This window comes from Lepus europaeus, chromosome 3, assembly GCF_033115175.1.
Source record: "Lepus europaeus isolate LE1 chromosome 3, mLepTim1.pri, whole genome shotgun sequence".
In the NCBI taxonomy this organism is placed as follows: domain Eukaryota; kingdom Metazoa; phylum Chordata; class Mammalia; order Lagomorpha; family Leporidae; genus Lepus; species Lepus europaeus.
Genome location: NC_084829.1, coordinates 11,718,080 through 11,743,859, shown reverse-complemented (window position 1 = coordinate 11,743,859; position 25,780 = coordinate 11,718,080).

Sequence of the window (25,780 nt, the reverse complement as noted above, 5' to 3'; positions counted from 1 at the left end):
AACAACACCTATCGCTCTCTATAACAGTGAGTATATCCAGAGTCCTACCTTGAGAAGCGTGCCCAGTATTCAGACTGGAGTTACAGACAGCCTCGGTATGACCAGGATCTACAGAGTTGGCTCAACTATTTGGGGTATATTTGCTAGAACTTAAGAGCTTTCTAGGAAATAAATTGCCTAAGACCATCCATCTCACCCAAATTAAATAATTTACCTGGAGCAACTAGCAAAACATACACTTGGATGTCATAGTATACATATTTTACCATATTATACCTGTACTTCTATTAAATATTTATTTATGTTATTTGAAAGTTAGAGGGAAGGAGAGAAAGAGAGAGAGAGGGAGGGAGAGAGAGAGGGAGGGAGAGAGAGAGAGGGAGAGAGAGAGAGAGTTCTTCCATCTGCTGGTTTAATCCCTGGATGGCTGCAATGGTCATGGCTGGGCCAGGCAGAAGACAGGAGCCAGGAGCTTCATCCAGATCTCCCAGTTGGGTAGAAGGGGTCCAAACATTTGGGAATCTTCCATTGCTTTTCCCAGGCCACTAGCAGGGAGCTGCATTGGAAGTGGAACAACTGGGACTCAAACCAGTATGCATATGGGATACTGGTATCACGGGTGTTGGTTTTACCTATTATGTTGCAATGCTGGCCCTATATTTGTACTCTCTTGTTGCCCTAGGTGTAAGGTTACCTTGGAATCAAGAGTCACAGCTGACCAAGTCTCATTATTAAGCATGAATTAAGATATCCAATTTAAACACTTTTTTAGTTGAGAGAGCAAAAACCACAGATCTGTTTGTGAAACAGGGAGGCACCCGATTCTAAAAGTGTAATTTCTGAAGAATATTTATATATAGCCAAAGTAAGTTTCCTCTTTGAGATGGAAAAGGGAAACCAAAATTCAATGTTTAGTTGCATGGATAGGAACCCAGGGTTGCCTGTGCACAGCCAAAGCCACCCTCACACAGCTTCCCTCTCCATTCTCCCAATTCTGTGACAAAGTCATGCTGCTGCTCGGTGGTCACCGTGCAGTAAATCTGGATTGTTCTATCCAATGCTGATGTTACTCTGAAGACTACCCATTCCCATTCCTCCAGTACTGCTGGGGTTGTGACCAAAGCCTGACCTTTGGGCTGCTCCCTCTCTGACCACTGCTCAGAGGCGTGACCTTTGTCACAGAACTAGGAGGAACGGGGCAATGAAAGGAGGGGGTGTGTTGTTGTGCGGGTGGGCAACCACAACCCCCGGTATCTACCTGTGAGTGGGAGGTCTTACTACCAATTCTGGTTCTTGACCTTTCCCCAGATCTATTGAAGCAGAATATCTTGGAGAAGGATCAGGAAACTTGTTTTTAAGATCTCTAGGCGGCGCCGCGGCTCACTAGGCTAATCCTCCGCCTTGCGGTGCCGGCACACCAGGTTCTAGTCCCGGTCGGGGCGCCGGATTCTGTCCCGGTTGCCCCTCTTCCAGGCCAGCTCTCTGCTGTGGCCAGGGAGTGCAGTGGAGGATGGCCCAAGTGCTTGGGCCCTGCACCCCATGGGAGACCAGGAGAAGCACCTGGCTCCTACCATTGGATCGGTGCGATGCGCCAGCCGCGGAGGCCATTGGAGGGTGAACCAACAGCAAAGGAAGACCTTTCTCCCTTTCTCTCTGTCTCTCTCTCACTGTCCACTCTGCCTGTCAAAAAAAAAAAGAAGATCTCTAAGTAGTTCTTATGGACAATGAAGTTTGGTAAGCATAGCCAGAAAGTTGGCAAATAAATTGGTTCATAAAAGAAGAGACCCAAGGCTTTGACCTCAGTCTCCTACATGTGCTTACCTCAGAACTGTGACTCTAGTCCCTACCATTGTCCTCCAAAAAACACCAACGGCAAGGAAAAAGACTGTCTACAAATGATCAACTGCAAAACAACAGAAAAATCTAAGTAATAAATACTAGCACGCTGCTTTCAACCCTCCTCAGTGACTCAAAGACACTCAAGATGATGTTACTTACAGCCAGTGTAATTCAGGGAACCAGTACTATGGGCATCCATACATTCAACATGGATACTGATGTAGGCCAAATGAATCACAGATGTGAGAATAGCAAAGTAAAGCAAAATAAATTAAAATGGAAGGTAACAGTGGGGTTCTTTTTCAAAATATAGAAAAAAGGGTGGGTTGACAGTAATGACAAATAAATATAAAATGAAGAAGTCTTCATAAAGTGCATGCAAAACATATCTTATGAAAAATTTATTCATGGGTTTCAAAACTATTTTGTATTAAGATAAACTTATCTTTTAATTCTGTTTTCCCACAAACTTTGAAAATGTTTTTAAAAAAACATTTTTTCTTAAAATATATTAAACTCTCTATTGCCATGGTTAAGCAAAAACTCTGAGTTAGTCTGCCTGACTCTGACCTTGTCTGCTATTTCTTAATGATAATTTTTTAAAAACATTTTAAATTTATTTAAAAGGCATAGTAACAGAGAGAGGGAGAGACAGAGAGTTCGCCCATCTGCTGCTTCACTCCCCAAATGGCTGTAACAGCTGGGGCTGGGCCAGACCAAAGCCAGGAGCCAGGAGCTTCATCAAGGTCTCCTACACAGGTGCAGGGATCCAATTACTTGGGCCATTCTCCACTGCTTTCCCAGGCACATTAGCAGGGAGCTAGATCAAAAGTAGAGCAGCCAAAACTTGAACTGGCACCCAATGGGGTGCCTGCCTCTCAAGCCACAATTTTATCTGCTATGACACAATGCTGGCCCCTTAAATTTTTTTTTAAATTTACTTGAAGGTGGAGGGGCAGAAAGGGAGAAAAAGAAAGTTTTTATCTGGCTTGCTCCCAGAATGCCTACAATGTCCCTGGAGATCTGGCCAGTCCAAAGCTAGAAGCTAGGAAATAAATTCAGGTCTCCCACATAGGTGGTAAGAACCCAATTACTTGAACCATCCCAACTGCCTTCCATGGTCTGTGCTAACAGGGAGCTGAAGACAGGAGCCAGGGGTGGGTAGTGAATCTAGGTAGGCATCTTAATCAAAAAGCAATGCCTGCCCCTCCGCAAAGTTTTGGAATTTCCCTGTTTGTGGGTGACACAGTGCAAAACTTTTTGCCCATAAGTATACATAATCATCAGTGTTTGGAGACCAAAACTCTATATTATTCCTTCAGGACCTTGAGAGTTGGGATCAATTTTAAAATAAAAAAAAAAATGACAATATGGTATGGTCAAATGCCTTGAAGATTGTAACTTAACAAAGGAAATCCCTAATTGGAAGGAATCCATTTTTAGTGGTGAGTTTTAGGCACTTGGGTTGGCAAGTAGAAAAGGTTTTTCTGGGAGAAGTATATCTGATAAAATCTATGGGCCGGAGTTGCTGTGTAGTGGGTAAAGCCACTGCCTGGACCCTGGCATCCCATATGGGAGCTGATTCGAGTCCTTGCTGCTCCACTTCTGATTCTGCTTCCTGCTAATGGCCTGAGAAAAGCAGCAGAAGATGGCCTAGGTCCTTAGATCTCTATACCCATGTTGGAGATCTGGAAGAACCTCCTGGCTCCTGGCTTTGGCCTGGTCCAGCCTTAACCATTGCAGCCATCTGGGGAGTGAATCAGCAGATGAAAAATCTCCCTCCCGCCAAAAAAAAAAAAAACAAAAAAAAAAAAACAAATAAATCTTAAAAATTAATTAATTAATTAATTAATGAAAAAAGAAACTTCTAGTAGTTCTTAGCCACACCCCTGGGTGTAATCAGGAATTCAAGAAGGCATGATTTTTGGTGATATCAGCAATTGCTTTTCACTATTCCATGGGATTCAAAATACAGTCAAATTGGTTACTGGTGAGTTCTGCAAGTGGTTTGAGGATGAGTGTCTTGTTTGTGTGTGTGTGTTTTAAAGATTTATTTATTTATTTGAAAATCAGAGTTACAGAAAGGAGAGATGGGGGAGGGAAGAGACAGAGAGAGAGAGAGAGAGAAAGAGAGAGATCTCCCACCTGTTGAGTTCACTCCCTAGGTGACTGCAACGGCCAGGACTGGGCCATGTCGAAGCTAGGAGCCAAGAGCTCCATCCAGGTCTCCTGTGTGGGTGGCAGGGACCCAAGCGCTTGGGCCATCTTCTGCTGTTTTCCCCAGGCCATTAGCAGGAAGCAGGATCAGAAGTGTAGCAGCCGGGACTTGAAGCAGTGCCCATTTGGGATGTTGGCATCACCAGCAGCAGCTTTACCCACTACATTACAATGTTGACCCGAGTTTTTTTTGTATTCATAATTTTGTCGAGGTTTTACATAATGTACTTCAGTTATAAGGCTCAACCTTGTGGCTTCATCAATTTCTTCATTTTTAAGAAGCAATTATTTATATTTTGCTCAGGAAGGAAAACTTAGTTCTTCAATTGTCTCTGTATTTCTCGCCCTTTTATTCTACACTGCAGCTAGCACTTGTCTCTCACTTCCAAAAATGCCAAATAAATTTTGGAAAGGGATCCTCTTAGGGTAAATAGCTATCCTTCTTTGTCTGGAACTTTCTTGGTTTCAGAATCGAAATTCCAACATCCCAGGAAATGATTCAATCCCAGACAGACCAGGAAGATGGGCCATCCTCATGCTGCACTACCCAGTACAGCAGTCACTGGGCACATGGGGTATTTATACATGATTAAATTAAAATGGAATAGAATAGATAATTCAGTTTCTCAGTTGCACTGGCCACATTTCAAGGGCTCCATGACTACATCTGTCTAGTGACTCCCCGACTGGACAACAGGAGAGAGAAATTTCCAGGAGTGCAGAAAGTTCTGTTGGATAGTGCTGAGCCAGAGGGTAGTTCCTGCACTTGCCTAGGACCAGCATCCGTTCAAACAGTGTTGAGCAAGCTCACGTGATGGCTGTCACATCAGTCAACACACAGAGTAAGCTCGGTCAGCAAAGCCACAGCAAAAACTTTTTCTTTTTCCCAGATAACATTTCCTGATGCAGCAGGCTTCTGGGTCTATGCTCGATCCTCTCAGATCTCAGGAATTTCTGATCGGTTGTTGATACGAGGGTATCACAGAGGAAAGATTTAACATAACATCAGGAAAGATGAGTTGGTCTCTCTTAAATTGTGTCCAAATGCATGGGGTGGTCATACTAGTTTTGTTCCCACGTATAGCCCTTCCCTGCATGCGAAGTCCCTCAGAGAGCTGCATCTAACTGAGTCAGAGCTGGGCAATGACATGCATGGGGAAAACTACCTTTGGAATGAGCAGCTTGTCCGTCCGTGGCATCCCTGTCCCCAGCATCAGGAGGACGGAGGCTGCAAAGGACCAAGGGTCACAGAGAGGACAGCACCTTGGCAACCTCTCTCTCCTCCCAGGGCAAAGGCGAATTAGAAGCAGTAGCAGGGACTGACTGATTCACTGTGGAAAGGGCTCGTCGTGGACACAGGGATTTAATCAATCCAGAAAATGCTATTGAATGCCAGCTGCAGTCCTGCCTCAAGCCTTTCTGTCCAGTGGTGAATCTAGTTTCTAGTTCATTGATTTTAAAAGTATGATGTCACAAGTGATTTGTGAAAACGGTGATGATGACTAACATCTATTAAGAACCTTCTGGAAAGCAAGCTCTATTCTAAGTGCTTTACAGGAAGACATACAAGATAATACTTGGGGAATGCAGATGCTGGAAGGATCCCCAGGTAAATACACAATGTTCTCCAGGAAATTTAGCATCTGAACAAAGCAAAATCCTCTCATAGGCTATTTGGAGAATTAGCACATTACACAGGTTTAGATAATGGATTTTTTTTAAACACAACTTCTTAATTTGGAGCAGTTTTAGACTTGCGGAACAGTCACAGTGATGGTACAGACAGTCCCCATAGGATGACAGACTTCTGAGTCAGATGACAAAGGCTTCAGCTCTCAGATCTGCCGTTTGCTCACTGTGTGTCCTTGAACAAGTTACTGAACTACTCATTTCTCCAGATGTGGATCCCTCAATTGTGCAATGGCCTAAGAGTATTTGCTTTACAGGATCGAGAACAGAAAGAAAAATGAATATATGTAAAGTGCTTGACATATGGCTGGGCCATGAACATGCTTAATAAATATCAGAACTTATTTGTACATATAACATACTTGTTGTACTAATTGAATGCAAATCTTACATGACAATGATTTTAAATGGATGATATCTAATAATTACAATTTTAATTTTCCAAACGACATTCCATTTCCTTCCTGATCCTGCTCTTTTTCTCAGACAGTTGAGGGGGCTCTTAATTCCAACCATCATTACTCAGGTCCAGTTTGCACCTGACCAAATAGAGCCATTATCCTTTTCATCTCATGTTATCAACAAGTCTCTTCCCACCTCAAGAAATGGAGAGAAAGAGGGATAAAGTGGAGTTCTTACACTCATTGTCTTGTCTAGCTCGAGTGTCTGTAATGAAATTACCCTGGACAAGGTAGCTTAAACCACAGAAATTCATTTCTTACTCTCCTGCAGGCTGCGTAGCCCACGGTGAAGCTGCCAACTGACTCAGGGTCTGGATGTGATGGAAAGAAAGGAAGCCAACTGTGGGGTGTCTCTCCTCAGAGGCACATCAACCCCATCATGAGAGCTCCACCCTGGTGGCCTGATCACCTCCTATCGTTCCCAACCCCCAAACCATCACAATGGGGAGTAGGATTTCAACATACGGGTTTGGAAGAGAAGGGCAGACACAGACGTTCAGTTCCTAGCACCATCCAGGGTGGGATGCTGAGGTGCTCTGCTCTTGGGGCTCACGTGGCACCCCTCAGAAGCTCTGGGAATAGGTTCAGGGGCTCCCTCTGCTGTGGGGCTGATTAGTGATCCACAGCCCAGGTTTCCATTGTCTCCTTGCTGAGTTGGGGATGGAGACAGAGGGGCAGAGAAACTGGGCTACCAAGCAATTTACACAGCACCCCCTTTGCTGCCTGTCCTGTGATCTCCAAAGTAACAAGAGGGGTAGTTCCCACTTCCTGCCAAAATTCTCCAGGTCTCTGTGGCATCCATTTAGTTCACGCACAATTCCCCCCATCACTGCCTAACATTCACTCCTACTAGCTAATTTTTGGAGAATCAAACATGTCTAACTAGAAAATATTTGGTCTATGAACTCAAAATGAGATTTCTGGGGCTTGAACATTTGATAAAGGATTGAACGTGGTTGAGTTGTTCTGCAGTTCTTTCTCTTACCCAGAAGACACTAACAATTCTCATCTAGACTCCACGTTGATTAAAGCGAGAACACCAGAGAAGACATTTGGAGCAGCAGTTAAAATAGCATCTGGGACACTCATGTTCCATACTGGAGTGACTAGATTCAAGTCCTAACTCCGTTCTGAATTCCAGCTTCTTCCTAGTGCACACCTGGAGGCAGCAGTTGATGGCTCAAGTAGTTAGGTACCTGCCACTCATGTGGGAGACCCAGATGGAGTGCTGGGCTCCTGGCTTTAGCCTAGCCCAGCCCTGGCTGTTGTGGGCATTTGAGGAGTGAATCAGCTGACGAAAGATCTCTGTCTGTCCATCTCTCTGCCTTCCAAATACAAACAAAACAGAACAAAGCAAAAGACAAAGATACCAACTCAACACTGAGTGTTTTTCTCCCTACCTCCCATTTATGGACTTGCCCTCCAATGTGTGCTGACCCTTTCTGCCTCTTTCTCTGAGAGTTGGTAACTCACAAACCTTGGATTAAGGTCAATTTCAGTTGCAATTTTCATTTCCTAAAAAACTTAGCAGGGGATAGAGGGAAATTTTGGATCATTACAGTCAATGGAAAGCCCCAGGTCATGAAGAAAAATTATTTCTTCCTTCCTTCCTTTTTTTCTTTCTCTCTCTCTTTCTCTCTTTCTTCCTCTCTCTTTTTCTTTCTAAAAATTCAGAAGCTAGTGTTGGCTTTAAGGCAACTTCAAGATATGTTTGTAAATTTTTTCCCATCCAATGCTTTCTGGAAAAAAAAATCAGGTTCCCAGCAGTGGAGATCCAAGTGCCAACTTTAGCACTTTCACTGTGCTATTCACTGAGGGTGCGCAGCGAATGCTGCTCCTGCAAACTCACTTCCTAGTGATGGGAGACTTGTGGGCCATGAGGGCATTCTTAAGAGGTGGTGGCTATGATTGGAAGCATTCTGCAAGCACTTCTCATCAAAACACCTAATGCTTTTTGAACACTAATGACCTTCATAGGTGCCAATCAGAGCATCTCCATGTCTGATCTCATTCAGTCTGCACAGCAATGTTATGAGGTTGAGTTAGGTCCTCAACAAGAGTCAGAAAAAATTTCACTAACTCACCTGCCTACGGTGGGAAGAAGTGCAGCTAGGATCTGAGTAGGGAATTCTGAAATCGAAGCTCACCTTGTTGGCTGTTGTGAAATGTTTTCCCTCATTTCACCTTAGAGTCCACCCTTCTTTTTAATTTTTCCACCCCTCTTTGGAAACCAACATTTAATTGCAGGCCTGCCGTCTCCCCCAAATAATGGAAAACAATTTTACAGCCTTTGAAATCATCCAGCAAGTTGCAAATATTTCCTTTCATTCTCTTACTCTTAACCACTCATGCTAGACAGCAGACCCAAGCAACAGCAGCACCAGGGCTGACAGACTTTGCAGTCTGATTCAATATTCTCTCTTATCTTCTGAGCCTTTACTCATTCTGAAAGTGACAGCCAGAATGATGGAAACAGGGATGTGATCATGAACTCCACTAAAAAGCTAAGGATTGTGCAAAAACCACGGTTTCTATGTTAACACAGCGGTGGGGAGGGTGCCCTTGGAATCAGAGCCCTGAGATGGTGTTGCTGGATGTAGTGGAGTAGATGTCGCTTCTTAGAACAGGAAAAAATGTCAGCTCCCTAGCAACTCGGATAAGTTCATGGACAAAGAGGCTCAAAACAAGTGTCTGCCCTACATCCACTCCCTACATAGGTCTTTTCTAAGTCATTTTATCACAACTACTTCTGAGTTTTAGGAGATAGAGAAGCGGAAATGGCAGAACACCGTGTGAAAAAGTTTTGACAACTCTCAAGACAAAGTACACAGGGTCAGACTACCAGAGTTGAAGACTGGGTGACAGCTGCTCTCATCAGCTGATACTCGGCTCTCTACTTCTGTCCCAGAAGCTCATTGTTTAGAAAGCAATTGTATCCTCAGTAGTCTGAGCTTTAGAAGAAATCTACTTTTGTTGATGGTAAGAGACTAATTTTTATTTTCATGTGGGATTGATTTTGGGCACCAATAAAACAAATTAGACTCACTCAGTAGCTCAGAACACCATGAACATTCTAGAGGAGATTGGTGGAGCATGCTCAGTGACCATGAACATGCCCCAACCACCTAGGTAACAGGAAGCACTCTCAGATGAATCATTGCTATGCAAGAATTAGACTTGCTTGCAGGCAGAAAATGCCAAGGAGGTCAACAGGTGTGACCTTCAACTTGAGCCATTTTGTAAACAAGTGTTGTATGAGGTTTCATTTCATTTTCATGCCATGTGAGGATGGCATTTCTATTCACAGGACAGTGAATGATTAACCAAAACACTTCCTTTGGACCAAATGAGGGTGAACAACTCTGCCATGAACAATCTGGCAGATTTTTTTTTCACAATAAGGGGATTTTTAAAAGCATAGCAACCTTTTCCTGTTTTTTTTTTTTTTTTTTTTTTTTTATGAAACATTACCCTATATTTCAAGGCAGAAAGGCAACATCTTTCTAAAGGTCATGTGACATCATTTCAGCAATGTAGAAATAAGAAGAAAACCAACCATAACCAAAAAAACCCAACAAAAGATGTATCCGATAATAATCTTTGGCAGTCTGTCTGGAAGCAGAATATAAGTATGCATTGTGCATGTTTGTGTGTGTGTGTGTGTGTGTAATTCTGAAAGAATTTCACTTTGAAGTTTAATAGCTTTAATTCCCTAATAAAGGCCACTTGTTTGTCCAGGGCTAGAGGGGTTTATACAGGAAATCAAATCCTGCTCCTCCATGAGCACAAAGGTAGACAGATATCAAGATGCAAACAAAGCCTTTTCTCCTCTCTGGGAAAAGACCCAGAGCCTAAAAGAACAAGGTGAGACCCTGAAATGCTTCCACAAGGCTTCGAGGGAGAACACATCCCTTCCCTGCACAGGGTCATGCCCTGTTCTGAGCTAGGGATGCTGGATTTCTGGTTTCCAGAGGCAATGGTCGTCAACAGGAGAGAGCTTTCCCCAGAGGAGTTGTGGTGGTGTCTGGAGATCTTTTTCATCCTCACACTGACAGCCTTGGTGGCACCAGCTAAACCATGCCAATGAAAATAGTTCCATGAAGGCTCACAAAATTAAATTCTTATTGGAACCATCATTTACAAAAGTCAGGCCAGGACCCACGTGTCAAACCCAAGCTGGGAGACTAATCGCTAAGTAAAATAGGACTTAGAGTCAAGTAAGATAATAGCTAAAATGCCCAGGAAAATCACAACTTGAATGAAAAAAAGACTGAGCTGACACCAACAAGAAATGAATTAGATCCGATAAAGATTTCAAGACAGTTATTTTAAAAATGCATCAATGAGCAATTATGAATTTTCTTGAAGCATGTGAAAAAAGAAAATAGCAGCAAAGAAGATCAAAGTCAGCGAACTCTAAAGGCTTCCATAGCCCTGGCAACTCATGACTAGAGCCTAGGGAGATTACTGACGCCATGAACAGGAGTGTCAAATTGTTAAGTCAGCAACAGGAGTCACTGTGTACTTACACCCCATGTGGGATCTGTCCCTAATGTGTCGTCTAAAGCGAAGTGATGCTATAACTAGTACTGAAACAGTATTTTTACACTTTGTGTTTCTGTGTGGGCACAAACTGATGAGGTCTTTACTAATTATATATTGAAGTGATCTTCTGTATATAAAGAGAATTGGAAATGAAAAAAAAAAAAAACAACCTGGTGTTAAAATGGAAATGGCATAGAAAATTAATTAATTTGAAAAAAAATTATGTAGGTTCTCTGTCTTTAATGTGCTGTACATTGCTATTTAATGCTATAATTAGTAATCCAATGGTAGTTTTTTTCAATTTATGTTGCTATATGGGCAAAATGTTGAAATCTTTACCTAATATATACTAAACTGATCTTCTGTATACAAAGAGAATTGAAAATGAATCTTTACATGAATGGAAGGGAAAGGGAGCGGGAAAGGGGAGGGTTGCGGGTGGGAGGGAAGTTATGGGAGGGGGGAAGCCATTGTAACCCATAAGCTATACTTTGGAAATTTATATTCATTAAATAAAAGTTTAATTAAAAAAAAGAAGCTACAAAAATCCAATTGAAATTATAGAACTGAAAAATATAGTTACTGGATGAGCTCAATAGTAGAGTGGAGATGCTGGGGGTAGAATCAAAGAAATTTAAGACAAAGCAATAGATCTTTGAAGGACAGTAGAAAAAGGGATGGAGTTAAAAAAAAAACTAGTTGGAATAGTTGAAAAAAATGATTTAAAACTTCTCAAATTTGGTGAAAGACATAAATGTATACATTTAAGAAACTGAAAAATCTTTAACTACAAGAAATTCTGTAGAAATCTATACCTTGCACATCAGAATTAAACTCCTGAAAACAAACGGTGAAGTCTTGAAAGCAGAGAAAAAACAAGACTCGAACCACAGAGAAAGATGAATTCCATCAAAAGCAGGGTTCTCCTCTGAAACCATGGAGGTAGAAGTAAAGCGACACATTGCAGAACAATGCCAGAAGCACTGTCAGCAGTGAAATCTACGTCCTATAAAACTGTTTTTTAGGAACAAGAGGTAAAGAAAGACCGTCTCAGATGCAGGCAATCGTAAAGGACTTGGTGCTCCCAGACCTACCCTGGAAGACTAGCTAAAGGAAGAAATTCAAAGAAAGACAATGCTAAGAGAAGGAAACAAAAACCATCAGGGAAGACTCAAGAGTATCCTAACGACTGGCAATATCACACATATGATAGACTAGCCCTTCTCCTGAGTTCTGCAGGTCATGTTTGGTAATTAGAAAAAGCAGCACCATCTGAGACTAAGACCATGATCTTTAAAAGTGAGAAAGGTAAAAGGGTTAAAACGGAAGGAAATCAAATTCCATATGAAATGGTAAACTATGAATACCAATAGATGGTTAGAGCCAATATTGTCATACTCAGAGAACCTGCTAAGAAAATGATACAAAGAGATGCAATCAAAAACACTATAGATAGATCAAGATAGAATCTTAAAAAGTGTTCCAATAGCACGCAACAAGGTATGGAGGATCAGAGGTGTAAGAGACAAGAAACAAATAGAAAACAAATAATTATATAGAAAATTTAAGCTCTAACATATCCACAACTACCTTAAAGAAAATGGCCTAAATACACCTAATGAAAGGTACATATTGGCATTGTAATTAAAAAACAAAGCAAGAAAAACCCATGAGAACGTGGCAGGCATGGAAAGCTAAAACACTGGCAGAGAGTATCAGAGACCCCAGCAGAAAGAAGTGGTCATCAAAGAAGGATGGATTTTACTCTGAAGGGAAGAGAGAACTCCCACTAGGTCCATGGCCTTGTCTGAATACTGATGGAGTTTGTGGATTCAAAAGGCTTCCACAGCCTAGGCAGCTCATGTCAAGAGCCTCGGGAGATCACTGACATCAGACATAAGAATGTTAATTGTTAAATTAACAAGAGGAGTCACTGTGCACTAACTTCCCATGCAGGACCTCTCTCCTCAAAGAGTTGGATTATGAGAGTTAATAGTAAAACTTGATCACAAAGATTTATTTCATTTTAATGTATTAAGTGGAGGACATTATCTATGTCTCATAAGCTATAGGAATGTGTCAGTGCTCACAAAGGACACACTGTTCTTGGTTTCTCCTCCAAAGTCAACTCAAAATAAATAAATGTCTATACATAGATAGATAGATAGATCAAACCTCAGAAAGGTTTACTTTTATTGAATTAAAAAGTACTTTCTTTCCTCATTATAAAAACATTCCTTTTGGTGTTCTACTGCACAATAGGGTAATAATAGTTAACAATAACATGCTGTACTTTTCTAAATAGCTAGAAGAAACACTTCTGGATGTTCATATTACAAAGAATCCTTGAATAGATGAAATGATGGATGTTAATTATCCTAATATCATTAAAATAAATGCATTTATCAAAATATTACATTGTACCCCATAAACATGTACAATTATTATTTGTCAATAAATAAAAAATAAAATAAAAAACAAAGCAAAAAATAATCCATGATCTGACTAAATGCTACATACTAGAAACTTATTAATTTCAATGAAAAAGAGAGATTGATAGCAAAAGGAATGAAAGAATATGCTGTTTATTAATTGTTATAGAAACAGGAGGAATTGCTATATTAATATCAGATAAAGTAGACTATCTGAGCAAAGAGACAAAGAGGGACATTACATAATAATTCCTGGAACAATCCATCAAGATGATATAGTAATACTAAATATGTATGCACCAAACAACAGAACTTCAAAATATATAAAACAAAAGTTGATAGAATAGAAAAGAGAAAAGAATAATTCTCTAGTTATTGTTAGCAACTCCAATATCCCTCAATGAGCAGATGATAAAAATGCTAGATAAGAAATCAACGAAGCACAGTGTAGTTCATACATATGAGTATAGATGGCACATATATTTCTCCATAGATTGCTAAAACAAAATAACCAAAGCTTGACCTCTGTTCTTTTTGTGATGAATTTTCCAGAAAAGCAGGAATTCACACAACACAAAAGTGTTCTACTCCTCTGAAACTAGAAGAATTTGCATGACCAGCATTGAATATGCTTTTTAAGTTTGACGACTGATTCAGGATATAAAAATCTACGTGGAATATTTATTTATTTGAAAGTCAGAGTTACACAGAGAGAGGAGAGGCAGAGAGAGAGAGAGAGAGAGAGAGAGAGAGAGGTCTTCCATCCACTGGTTCACTCCCCAAATGGCTGCAACAGCCGGAGCTGGGTCAATCCAAACCCAGGAGCCTGGAGCTCCTCTGGATGTCCCATGTGGGCTCAGGGGCCCAAGGAGTTGGGCTATCTTCCACTGCTTTCCCAGGCCATCAGAGAGAGCTGGATTGGAAGTTGAGTAGCCAGGATTAAAACTAGCACCCATATGGGATGCTGGCACTGCAGGTGGTGGCTTTACCACTACAACACAGAACACATCCCCTGAGTTCTTTTATAAGAAGCCTCATGATTTTCTGATGAGCATGTTATGTAAAAATAGGTTAAATCTGACATAGTCTAATACAGATTTCTAATCAAATAGTTTCACTTTAATAACTTTATCAGACATCACATAATCAAATTAATTCATGAAAGAGATCACTTGAAAATTCTAGAACTTGAGTACAAAAAGGTAGAATCAAGAAATAATAAAAGTATGCTCTACTGCTTGTTAACAAGCCTGAGTTCTGGTCATTGCTCTTGCATGAGCAGCTATTTTACTTTGAATAAACTCCTCAGCCTTTCTGAGTTTTAATTTTCTCATCGGAAACACTAAGATATGGAACTAGTTGATTTCAAACCATTCTTTCCTACTCTAACTCTTAAAACCATGGGAGTCAACTTAATGCTTCTAAATAAGAATTCTTTGGCCTTTCAACTGAAAATGGATCTTCAAAACTTCTGACATAGAATCTGCCCCTCTGAGTAGTCTGAGACCACCACAGGACACTGTGTTCTAAAGCAAAGCAGGAGAGCAAAGAGGAAGATTGGTCTGAATCAGGTTTCCCATGATAGCACACAAAGTAGTGGGTGAAAAAAGTTGCCACAGACAAAAACAAAACAAAACAAAAAACAGAAACAGGCCGGCGCCACGGCTCACTAGGCTAATCCTCCGCCTTGCAGCGCCGGCACACCGGGTTCTAGTCCCGGTCGGGGCGCCGGTTCTGTCCCGGTTGCCCCTCTTCCAGGCCAGCTCTCTGCTGTGGCCCGGGAAGGCAGTGGAGGATGGCCCAAGTCCTTGGGCCCTGCACCCCATGGGAGACCAGGAGAAGCACCTGGCTCCTGCCATCGGATCAGCGCGGTGCACCGGCTGCAGCGCGCCTACCGCGGCGGCCATTGGAGGGTGAACCAACGGCAAAAGGAAGACCTTTCTCTCTGTCTCTCTCTCTCACTGTCCACTCTGCCTGTCAAAAAAAAAAAAAAAAAAAAAAAACAGAAACAGACAAGTTCAAGTTCCAGAGCCTTTCAGCATTGGTTAAGTAGCTGGAAACCCACACACGTCCTCATCAAACACACATCAGAGAGAAGACCCTTACCAAAAGCTCTAGTTTTTAAAAAGCTGGACAATTAGAGTGGCTTCTGGAAAAACAAGTAATCTTGGATGTAAAAGTAACCCAATGGGTGAAATAGTTAGCTCTCAGTTCTTAGCCACACATACAACAAATGGACACGATTCCTAGAGATACAAAGTCCATTGGAAGGAAGCTCCTAGTTCCCCTTCTCTCGGCTTCAACTGGACACCACACACATTTAATTATTTCCAAAAGTATCCACCTGCTGTTGGAGAGCTGTTCTTCAAGTCGATGAAGGTGATATTGGTTCAGAGGCTCCAGGTATTGCAAGCAAATATGACCAGCATTAGGTGATGAGAATAGCAATAATCAGGAAATTTAAGGGTAAGAAACCCCCTTGGTAGATACTAAGAATACCACAATACCAGAATTGATTCATGCAAGCAACAAATCCTTATTAGCATCTGGACTTTATTACCCTGGATAGTGCTAAGGGTGCAGAGGCAAATCAGACAGCCTGGGAGAAGCTGACATTCTGGTTGGCAGCATCAGCTGAGCTTGCAGCAGCAAAAGGTATCCCCTCAGCTGGGGGGTTGTTGATGGAACTTCTTTCCCAAGGACAAGAGGGCAAAGCTGATCAAGCCCATAAGGACTGTGGGGGTATAGAATAGCTCTAAAGAGAATGAGCCATTCCAGAGAATTCTGTGCAGGTCAAGAGGGTAAGTGGAATAAGGACAAGTCTTCCCAGCTTGCCTTGTCTTGAATATCAGAATTACTGCATTTTATTGGCTGTTAGTTTAGCACTGGCAGCTGGAGAGTCTCCCTTGTGACAAAATGAAGCTACACTCCCACAGACTGTTCACCATAACCTCAAGGACTGTGTGCCCTACTAATCCTATTTCCTTCTTACCAGTGTGCTACCTGCATCCATTGTCACAGAGCATCTTCCAACACTTCCCGCCATGGTTGAGTCCATGGAATGTATGGGTAGGCTTGGAGCTTCCCGCCAGTCTCTTCAGGTGTCGGGCTTCATCACTTGCCCCCGGAGCTCCATTGATATCCTGGCTTTGGGAGATTAGAGAGTCCTTGAGCCTTATTTCACAACTGGGGAAATTAACTACCAGGGAGGCAGCTGGTTGAGTAGCCCCAGGTCATGCAGGTGTACAGGCTCCTCCTAGAGCCCAGAGTTCCTGACTCAGGGCTCTTTGTACCTCAACCCTCAATGATTAGCTCAGGAACTGGTTATATCTCTACCAAGCAGAACTGTGATTCATGCTGGTGGCCACGACTACCTTATTCAATGAGATTCCTTTAAACCTTATCATCTCCTACATGATGTCTGGAGTTCGCCATGTTTACCAATGCATTCATCTTAAGCTCAATCTTCTGTATACTCAGAATGACAGAATGATGCGCAGGATAATTTAGGCTCCATTAGTACTTTATGCATACCTCTATTATAGTACTTATCACATCATGCAGTAATTTTTTTGTTTACATATCTGTCTCCGCCACTTGGCTGTTAGTTTCTCCAGGGGTTAGGCTGTGTCTTACTCGCTTAGCATTCTACACCCTTCCCTGAAGCTGACAGCTGAACATTTAGACCAAGCGAGGCTCTTCATGAATGAGCCAGCTTTATAGTCAAACTCAGTAGAGAGTTCTGTCTGATATTCACATGTTCATTTATTCTACAGATGATTTTATCACTATTATTTTTTAACTGACAATAAAAATTACATTTGTGGTGTACAACGCAGTGCTTTGAAATATGAGAGGGGCTTCAAAAAGTTTGTGGAGTTAAAAGATAATGCAGATTTTTCATATACTTTTTGAAGTTCCCTTCTAGGTAGACATTGTATAATAGCTAAATCAACCTAATTAACATATATATTACTTCTTTGTGTTGATAACACTTAAGATCTAGTCTTTTAGCATTTTTCAAGTATACAATAGATTCTTATGAACTACAGTCACTGTGTCATGTGATAGATCTCTCGAATTTATTTAAAGGTTCACAGTCAAGTAGCAGAGACAAAATGTACACAAAACATTACAGCATGATATGATAAATACTGTAATAGAATATGCATAAAGTCACTTAAAGGTCTTCCATTGTGTATCTAGACGATATTTTCTTCATCCTTCATCCACCAATGGACACTTAGGTTTTTTTCACAACTTGGTTATGGTGAATAATGCTGATATGAATGTGAGGGTATAACTATCTCTTCAAAATACTGATTGCATTTTCTTGGGATTAAATACCCAGTGGTGGGATTGCAAGATCACTGGAAACTCCATGCTGTTTTCCATAATGGCTGTCCCAATCTAAATTCCCACCAACAGATTTTAAGTTTATATTTTCTTTCTATCATCACCAATGCTGGTTTTCTTTTGTCAGTTTGAAAAAAGCCACCCCCAGGGGGCCCGTGCTTAAAGCCACTGCCTGCAGTGCCGGCATCCCATATGGGCACTGGTTCCAGTCTCAGCTGCTCCACTTCTGATTCAGCTCTCTGCTATGGCCTGGGAAAACAGTGGAGGATGGCCAACGTCTTTGGGTCCATGCACTTATGTGAGAGACATGGAAGAAGCTCCTGGCTTTGGTATGGCACAGCTCTGGCCACTGCAGCCAAATGGGAAGTGAACCAGGGGGTGGAAGATCTCTCTCTTCCTCTTTCTGTAACTCTGCCTTTCAAATAAACAAATAAATCTTAAAACAAAGACAAAAACAAAAAATCCCCCCCCCACCTCTCCTTCTCTGTGTAACTCTGATTTTCAAATAAATAAGTAAGTCTTTAAAAAAGAAAAAAGCCACTCTGACAGGTATGGGGTGATATCTCATTATGACTTTAATTTACATTTTTCTGAGGGTTAGTGATGGTGAACTTTGTTTTCAAACTTTGTTGGCCATTTGTATAAAATTTTTGAGAAGTGTTTCTTCAGGTCCTTTGCCCATTTTAGCTTCTACTTTTTAAAAATATTTGTTTATTTGTTTATTTATTTTGAAAGTCAGAGTTACAGAGAGATTTGAAGAGACAGAGAGAGATCTTCCATCCGCTGGTTCACTCCTCAGATGGCTGCAATGGCCAGCACTGGGCCAGGCGGAAGCCAGGAGCCTGGAGCATCATTCAGGTCTCCCAGTGGATGGCAGGGGCCCAAACACGTGGGCTATCCTCCACTGCTTAATAGAGAGCTAGATCAGAAATAGGGCAGCCAGGACAGCAACTGGCACCCAGAAGGGTTGCCAGCACCACAGGCAGTGACTTTACCTGCTATACCACAATGCCGGGCCCTTTGCCCATTTTTAGGTGAAGTTTTTGGTCCTCTTATACAATAGATATTTATTATGTATTTATTGTGTGTCTAGCATCAAGCTCTAGGAATTCAAATACACTGCCTAGGATCTCAGAGAGAGAAGAGCATATGGAAAAGATTCATTCCCGGTGTCGATGTGGATTGCAGAGATGAGAGAGACACAAGGGGCTGTTCAATTTGCCCTGGTTGAGGAGAGAGGTTCAGGGAAGGATCCCTAGGGATGGGGGGACTACTGAGCTGCATTTTGTGGCTATGCAACAACCTTTCACAGATGTGTTGAGCAGAGGCCATCAGGGAGAGGAGACAGCAGGGGTGAAGGCACCGGGGTGCCAGGTGGGGACGTGCAACCCTGTCACGTTGGTGTGGTTACAAGAGTAGCAAAGCTGCTGAGAGCGAGCAGTTGATTAGAAGTCCTGGAAGCTGGAAGTAATGCCACAGGTGATGTTGGTGAAGTAAAAGATGAGCTGGGCAGGGATAGGGTGTTCCAGAAAGAATCGCTCCCTGGCCTTACAAACAAAAGCCTCAGCCTTGGGGGAAAACACTAGAATCAGGAAAACGTGTTCGGAGCCAGGTGCCGCAGGCGATGAAGACCTGAACTAGGAAAGTTACAGAAGAAGTGGAGAGAAGGGGGCTGACTTGAGCCTGGCTTGGGAGGTGAACTTGGCACGTTTTGGAAGTTCATTGGCTTTGGGAAGCAAAGGATAGAGAAGAGACAAGGCAACTTCCCAGGTGAATGATGGAGTAGGTGAGAAAGACAAGGTTTGGGGGAAGGTATTGAGTTCCTTTAGACATAGAGGTTTTGAGGTGAGCCTGGCTTATCCAGGAGATGTCCAGTCACAGATAGTCAGAGATATGGCTGAATCATGGAGGGATTGGGAAAGGACCTGGATTAGAGGTCTGAAATGTGTGGTCATAAATGTGAATGAAAACACAAGGGCAGGCGTGCTGTGTGAGACTGGCAGTCAGCTGGACCAGTGCGAGAGACGTCACAATACACAAGCAGCTGGTGGAGAAAGGGGCTTGCTACAGTGGCTGGGAGGAAGAGAAGAGCATCTTGGGAATGTTGGGAGGACCAGTTCGGCTCACATACAACTTCCTCACGGGACTGACTCCCATCACCTCCAAGGCACCCCACTGCTAATATTGCTACCCCTCTAACAAGTCCACTGGGTTTGTCCTTACTAGAAGGTACCGCAGTTGTAATCAGCACCTGACTTTGTGGCTGTTGAATATGGTTTCCCCATCTACAATACAAATTCTATTCAGGTAGGGTTGTTTCTATTTTATTGCTCAGGAAATCCCAAACCAGCAAATAGCAGTTGCTCCATAAGTCTTTGTGAAATGAACAAACAGTGTTCCAGAGGCCCAGAATGCCACTTTGAGTGATCACATTATCTGTGCAATGTTCAAATCAGAATAGGAAATGTGGCCGGCGCCGCGGCTCACTAGGCTAACCCTCCACCTGCGGCGCTGGCACACCATGTTCTAGTCCCGGTTGCTCGTCTTCCAGTCCAGCTCTCTGCTGTGGCCCGGGAGTGCAGTGGAGGATGGCCCAAGTGCTTGGGCCCTGCACCTGCATGGGAGACCAGGAGAAGCACTTGGCTCCTGGCTTCGGATCAACACAGCGCGCCAGCCGCGGCAGCCACTGGAGGGTGAACCAATGGCAAAAGGAAGACCTTTCTCTCTGTCTCTCTCTCTCACTGTCCACTCTGCCTGTCAAAAAATAAAAAAAAAAATAGGAAATGTGCTTATTTTTGCACTTTTAATTTTCCTGTGGAAAATAGTTTTGTATCAAGTGCTTTTTAAAGTCAGTGAATGGTTCTCTCCTGTTCTCTTGGATATGACATGAGGTCTCCAAATACTTATAGAGAGGAAAAAGGCAAATAGACTTAATATATATTAATGTTTAATATTAGGTAACTGGTGGCCACATTCATCATTCCCCAAAGAAAAAGCCTGGTCTTGTGATAGGGGACAGCTGATGAAATTGTTTCATGAAAATGTATCTGGTTATTCAACCAGGAATACAAATTATGATGTGAATATGGACACAATGTAAAGTTTCTTCTTGGCAACATTTTAGTAGACAGCTGTATAAGAATAGATATGGAACTAAGAAATTGTATAGTTTTTATATATAATTACTCATTTACATAGAAGAGAGAACTTCAAAAAAGGTTGTGGAAACATGAAACTAAAAGATAAAAATAAAATATAATCTATTTCTTGACACAAGCTCCATGAAGTTCAAGACACTTTTGTAAATGATGATACTAGTCATTTAGACTATGCCTAAAGACTTGGGTGTCCTGAGAATTTAGCCATATCAATGCAGGGGTTTTTTTCCCCATTATTCATGAAATAAAAATGGATTCCCTTTAAAGGTTGTTTTAACATTAAGAAACCACAAGAAGTCAGAAGGAACCAAATCAGAATACTTGTGCAGTGCTTAATGATACACCACTGAAAGTCTTGCAAAATCGCTCTTTTGAAGAGAGGACTAAGCAGGAGCATTGTCACCATGAAGAAGAACTATCCATTGAAGATTTCCGTTCTTTGGCCCTCCAGAAAGTCAACAGAGTGCCTTGAGCATCCCCAAAGCTATTGCCATGACATTGGCTCTTGACCCACCTGCTTCTGCTTTGACTGGACCCCTCCCCTTCTTGGTAACCTTTGCCTTCACTGTGCTTTGTCTTAAGAATCACACTGGTAAGCAACTTTTTCATCACCTGTTATAATTCTTCCAAGAAATGTTTTTGAATTTTGATACCACTTGTTTAAAATTTCTGTTGAAAGTTCTGCTCTTGTCAGAAGCTGACCTGGTGGAACAATTTTGATACCCTTTGGGTAGAAAGTTTGCTCTACTGTAATTTGTCATTCAGAATTGTGCAAGCTGGGTCAATGGTATTAACTATTGTTTCTGCTGTTAATCATTGGTCCTCCTCAATGAAGGTGTCAACAGATGAAATTTTTCTTTGCAAATCAGTGTGGTTGGTCTGACACTGAAAACTCTATCTTCAACTTCATTTCCTGCCTTTCTGAAATGAGCTATCTGAGGTGAGGGTTTAGCCTCGCAGTTAAGACTTTGGCTAAGGCAGCTGCATCCCACAGTCGTATGTCTGAGTTCCAGCTCCTGCCTCCATCTTCCTGCTGTTGCAGACCCTGGGAGGCAGTGATAACAGCTCAAGTAACTGAGTCCCTGCCACCCATGTGGGAGGCCTGGATTGAGTTCATGGCTCCCAGCTTAAGCCCCAAACAAGGACTGCTATGGGCATTTGGGAAGAGAAGATTTGGCAGGAGCGTTCTCTCTTTCTCTCCCTCTCTCTCTCTATCTTTGCCTCACATAAACAAAGTTTTTAAAATGTGTTATCCATTTGTAAACCACTTTGAGGCCTTGTTCCCGTAAATTTTTTATAAACTGTGAATGATTTAACCATTTTTGTATTCAAACTTCACCATCAATTTGCTGTTTATTCTTGTAGAATTCATCTTGCTCTGATAACGATCTTTGCAAACTGGTGTCTTACCCTTTTAGTCCTGCAAACTAGATGCTGTTCAGACATGTTAAAACAGTTGGTATGGAGCCAGCACTGTGGCGCAGCAGGTTAACGCCCTGGGCTGAAGCGCAGGCATTCTCTGGCCTAAAGCGCTGGCATCCCATATGGACGCGGGTTCAAGACCCGGCTGCTCCACTTCCAATCCAGCTTTCTGCTATGGCCTGGGAAAGCAGTAGAAGATGGCCCAAGTCCTTGGGCCCCTGCACCTGTGTGAGAGACCTGGAATAAGCTCCCGTCTCCTGGCTTCGGATTGGCACAGCTCCGGCCGTTGCGGCCAATTGGGGAGTGAATCATTGGATGGAAGGCCTCTCTCTCTCTCTCTCTCTCTCTCTCTCTCTGCCTCTCCTCTCTCTGTGTAACTCTGACTTGCAAATAAATAAAACAAATCTTTAAAAAAAAAACCAGCTGGTACGAGATGATTATAGCATCTTAACATTTTGAAATCTATACTTAGTTTTTTCATAATACACGTTTTCTGTGAACATTTTGATGACCCCTCAGATCATATGTCATTATTTATTAAGAAGCTAACAATTGGATTGCAATGTCAAACTTTAAATCTCTCACTGAGAAATTTAAGCGATTATGTCAATGTTTGCAAGAGACTTCTGTGGACATTGAGAAAAATGCAGGGAAAAAAATTCTGGCAGTGAAAAGCCACTGTCCAGGTTTGGCTGCACACACTCCAGAGGTTCCGGTCCTTTTCTGCCCATCCTTTCCCACCTTTGTCTCCCTCCCTACCCAGCACCTGACTTAAACTCAGTATTTTTGTATAAAGGGATGTAGCCTCTGTATCTACAATGACGACTAACAGACATAGCACAATAACTCATATGTGCACCAAGTTTCAAACTATATCTGATCCTTTTTTGAGAAACCTCTTTGTTGGGGAGGTAAGGGGATAAAAGACACCCAGAAAGGAGGTAGGAAATATTGAAAAGGGAGTCTGTGCATTGCAGAGCAAATATTCTTCTTTGAAGTTAATAGTTCAGAGGACAAAAGGCAGCTTTGCTTTCTATGGGTTGTTGAATGCACCCTTTTTTGCAACCTCGGCTTCTATCTCCTCATCTGAAAATGAAAAGGGCAAAAGTACTAAACAGAGCTGGCATTATGGTTCAGTGGGCTAAACCACTCCCTGTGACACTGGCATCCCAGATCACAGCACCAGTTCAAGTCCAACTGCTCCACTTACAATTCAGCTCCCTACTGATGCACCTGGGAAAGCAATGGAATATAGCCCCTGTCATCCTCATGGGAAACCAGGGTGGAGTTCCAGACTCCTGGTTTTGGCCCAGCCTAACCCTGGACATCACAACCATTTGGGGAGTAAACCCACAGATAAAGGAACTCTTTCTTTCTCTATGTCTAGCTCTATGTCACTTTGCCTTTGAAGTAAATAAATGGAAAATAAATACTTTTTAAAAATACTAACCAGACCGGCACCGTGGCTTAACAGGCTAATCCTCCGCCTTGTGGCACTGGCACACTGGGTTCTGGTCCCGGTTGGGGCACCGGATTCTATCATGGTTGCCCCTCTTCCAGGCCAGCTCTCTGCTATGGCCCGGGAAGGCAGTGGAGGATGGCCCAAGTCCTTGGGCCCTGCACCTGCATGGGAGAGCAGGAGAAGCATCTGGCTCCTGGCTTCGGATCAGTGCAATGCACCGGTCGCAGTGCGCCGGCCACAGCAGCTGTTGGAGGGTGAACCAACGGCAAAAAGGAAAATCTTTCTCTCTGTCTCTCTCTCTCTCTCACTATCCACTCTGCCTGTCCAAAAAAAAAAAAAAAAAACACAAACAAACAACAAAAAAAACTACTAACCAAGCACCAAAAAGGAAACCTGTTGAAGTGAAGTGGACACTATGAGAAACAGTTACTTCATCAGCCTTTGTCATGACTGTTGATGAACAACTTAATACTTTATCCCTTTTAGTAGTTTTTGTTCTACTTAATACTATTGGTTGAACTCTGTAATTAATACACAATTATTCTTAAATGTTGAAACTTAACTGAAAAATGATCCCTGTTAAATATAAGAGTGGGAATAAGAGAGGGAAGAAATGTACAGTTTGGGACATGCTCAAGCTGACTTGCCCCAAATGATGGAGTTAGAAATGTGCCAGGGGATTCTAATTTGATCCCATCAAGGTGGCATGTACCAATGCCATCTCACTAGTCCAAGTGGTCAATTTCAGTTCACAATTGATCATAATGATAGGACTAAGAGTCAAAGGGATCACATAAACAAGACTATTGTCTGCAAATACTAACAAATAGAATAAAAAAGGGAGAGAATGATCCAACATGGGAAATGGGATACATAGCAGACTCATAGAATGGCAGATGCCCTAAACAGCACTCTGGTCTCAGAATCAGCCCTTAAGGCATTCGGATGCAGCTGAAAAGCCCATGAGAGTATTTCAGGCATGGAAAGCCAAGATACTCTGGCAAAAAAATAAAACAACCTAAATGAAAGATCTCTGCGAGTGAGATCCCAGTGGAAAGAACATGTCACCAAAGAAGGAGGTACCTTTCTCTGAAGGGAGGAGAGAACTTCCACTTTGACTATGACCTTGTCCAAATATGATCAGAGTCGGTGAACTCAAAAGGCCTCCATAGCCTTGGCAACTCATGACAAGAGCCTAGGGTGATTACTGACACCATAAACAAGAGTGTCAATTTGTTAAGTGAACAACAGGAATCACTGTGCACTTACTCCTCATGTAGGATCTCTGTCCTTAATATGCTGTACATCATGATTTAATGCTATAACTAGTACTCAAACAGTATTTTTCACTTTGTGTCTCTGTGTGGGTTCAAACTGTTGAAAGCTTTATTTAATATATGCTAAATTGATCTTCTGTATATAAAGATAATTGAAAATGAATCTTGATGTGAATGGGAGGGGAGAGGGAGCGGGAGAGGGGAGGGTTACAGGTGGGAGGGAGCCATTGTAAGCCATAAGCTGTACTTTGGAAATTTATATTCATTAACTGCAAGTTAAAAAAAACACAACTACTTATCACATAGAGGGGTTTAGGGTGTTAATTGAATTAATATTTATAAAGCCCATAGAACACTGCCTGGCAAAAATAGTAAGCAGTGTAAAATTGTTAGATGCTTCTATTATTTGCAATTTAGCCAAGGCTGTTGAGTTTTGTACAGAGTTTTACATGACCTTCTTCTGTGGAATGGTTTATTATGATCTTTTTATGAGAATAAGTATCTCAATTTTTTACCCTAAGTTCTTGCTCCCACGGGAAGAAGAATTCAAAGTAGAAGCATAACTACAGTGCCCTAATGAGAGCAGGATTTTATTTAAAAGAGAGTGAATACACCCTCCTGTGATGAGTATACTGTGGACAGTCTCACACAGAGAGATAGCCGCCATGAGTGGGTCAGAACTGCCTTGAGGAGAGAGTGTGGGAGGAGGCCGAAGCAAGACCCAGAAGCCAAGCAGGAGAAAGGGTTGCTCCCACATTACCAGTCCCATTTCTGAGGTAGGGTCTGCTCTAATCGAATACACAAACAAGGCGGAGTTTGCGTGAGGTTTAGTGTGCACGAGGCTTTCTGGGAGTTTCATGGTGCTTCCACATGAGGCTTAGCTTCCAGGTGGCCATTGGGGTGTCTCCTTCCTGGCCCTGGG